We start from the raw sequence: 2,500 nt of genomic DNA on the forward strand, positions 1-2,500 counted from the left end.
TGTGTATGTGTGTGTGTGTGTGTGTGTGTGTGTGTGTGTGTGTGTGTGTGTGTGTGTGTGTGTGTGTGTGTGTGTGTGTGTGTGTGTGTGTGTGTGTGTGTGTGTGTGTGTGTGTTTGTGTGTGTGTGCGTGCGTACATAAATATCGGAGGAGGCAAAATTACTGGTGCATGTTATAGGATAATGAGGACGGTACAAGTATGATTCATTATTTCACTCCCCCAATTAAATGTTATTATCATACTGAGTATTCTCTTGGATAGCAGCTGCTTTCCTGTTCAGCTTGTTAGCTTATAGAGTGGGAAGTGGAACTCCTTTCTCCCTCCCCTTAGGGCGTGATCATGAAAGTTTGTGAGAACACATATGCATGTGTGTTTATGTGTGTGTGTGTTTCAGTGAGTGAGCGAGTGAGTGAGCTAGTGAGTGAGTGAGTGAGCGAGTGATTGAGTGAGTGAGTAAATGAGTGAGTGAGCGAGTGAGTGAGTAAATGAGTGAGTGTGTGAATAAAGGAGTGAAAGATGTATATAGTTACATTCATGTATATATATATATATATATGTATATATATATGTATATATATGTATATATATATGTTGGTACATTATGACAAGTTGATGAAGGTGGAAAAAGAAGTCACGGGTCTAGTTCCGAGTTACTGAGTTTATTCCTGACCGGTTTCGCTCTATGCTTCTTCAGAGGAATGTGACTCTGGAGTGAAGCTGGCGGTATACATAGTCTGAGTAAGACCGCGTTCCCTCCTTGGAGGTGGGTTACGTTTGGTTGTACAATGGTTTTTAATACGATAGTGATAAAAATACAATAAATTGTTGTGATGTTATTACAAAACAGCTCCGGTGTGTGTGTGGAATGTTGATCGAGGGTGTAACATTGTAAGTGAAGTGAGTGGTGTAGAAATGTGTGAATCCTAAAAAGTGTCATATGATAACTTATAGTATTAAATAATATAATAATATAAGGATAAATATCCAGATAAATGAATGAAATAAAATGAAAATACAAATACAAATACAAATACAAATATAAATATAAATATAAATATAAATATAAATATATAAAAATAATAAATATAAATAAAAATATATGCTTATTTAAAGTGACATGACATCTCATCGCATATCATTGTGTGACAGAATGTTATAAAAAAAATATACATACATATATAACAATGAATAGATAAATAAATGCCAAAGAAATATATAGTAAAAATATGAAATGAATATAATAAATAATAAATAAAAATAAAAATAATAATAATAATAGTAATAATAATAATAAAAATAAAAATAAAAAATGAAAATACGACTGACCGGCCTCAAGCCCTCAACCCAGGGAGCGCGGACGTTTGGGCACCGGATAGATTTTGTCGTTCTATGTGGGCGCTGTTCTGGGGCAGGTTCTTATGGCTGCGTATTGAGCTGTGAATTTTTCCCATTTAATATCCCCTACTTTTTGGTTGATGTTGGCATTGGTTGTTATATATAGGGCTTCAATCACCTTCCTTTGTCTTTTTGATAGACCTTTCTTTACTACCTCTGCCTGTTGCCAGTCGGGAAGATGTCCTTCCTGATCCACGTGGCCCACCATCGCGTTTGAGAGGCGGTGGTACCTTAGGTCCGCCTTGTGCTCTTTTATTCTGGTATGTAGGCCCCTGTGACTCTCACCATAATATGACTCCCCAAGATCCACAAACAGGAGATACCGCTTAGACCCATTACTTCAGGTATTGCTTCAGGTTAGCTAAAATCCTAGCCAAACCCCTATCGTCCGCCCTTGGTAACATCAGTAGTACGCATCTCCAAAATTCCACAGACTTAATCGAGAAACTCAACAACATAGACTTTTCACAGAAAAGATTAATCAGTTACGATGTAACATCGTTATTTACCCATGTCTCCATAAAAGGCGCCATCAACGCTATCAAGGAAGCACTACAAACCATCGACGAAAATAGCCTACCGATCTGCAAAAGAGACTACATGCAGCTCACAGAAAAATGTATGAGATTTGGCTCTTTCAGATTTGACAACCAAGAATACCACCAGTTGGAAGGCCTTCCCATGGGATCTCCTTTGAGTGCAGTGGCAGCAAACCTCTACCTAGAGGTATTGGAGAGGGATCATTTTTTAAAAATTCTCCCAAAGGGTTCGCATTGGCTAAGGTATGTAGATGATTGCCTATTCATTTCCCCTGCAGAGACAGATGCTGAGGAGATTTTGTCAAAGTTAAATGAAGTGACTAATAATATACAATTCACTATGGAGATTGAGTCCCGTGGTCGCCTGCCTTTTCTCGACACGGAGATTATTAGAGAGGATAACAAAGCACATTTTAGAGTTTATAGGAAACCTACCAACAAAGATGACCTTTTACATTTTTACAGTGCACATGACGAACGAACCAAAACAGGAGTGGTGATCGGTTTTTTCCTCAGAGCTCTGAGGATCTGCAGCAAGGACTTCCTCGAGGAAGAAATCCGCCGC

Source organism: Oratosquilla oratoria, chromosome 28, assembly GCF_046742065.1.
Source record: "Oratosquilla oratoria isolate Oo_2021 chromosome 28, ASM4674206v1, whole genome shotgun sequence".
In the NCBI taxonomy this organism is placed as follows: Eukaryota; Metazoa; Arthropoda; class Malacostraca; order Stomatopoda; family Squillidae; genus Oratosquilla; species Oratosquilla oratoria.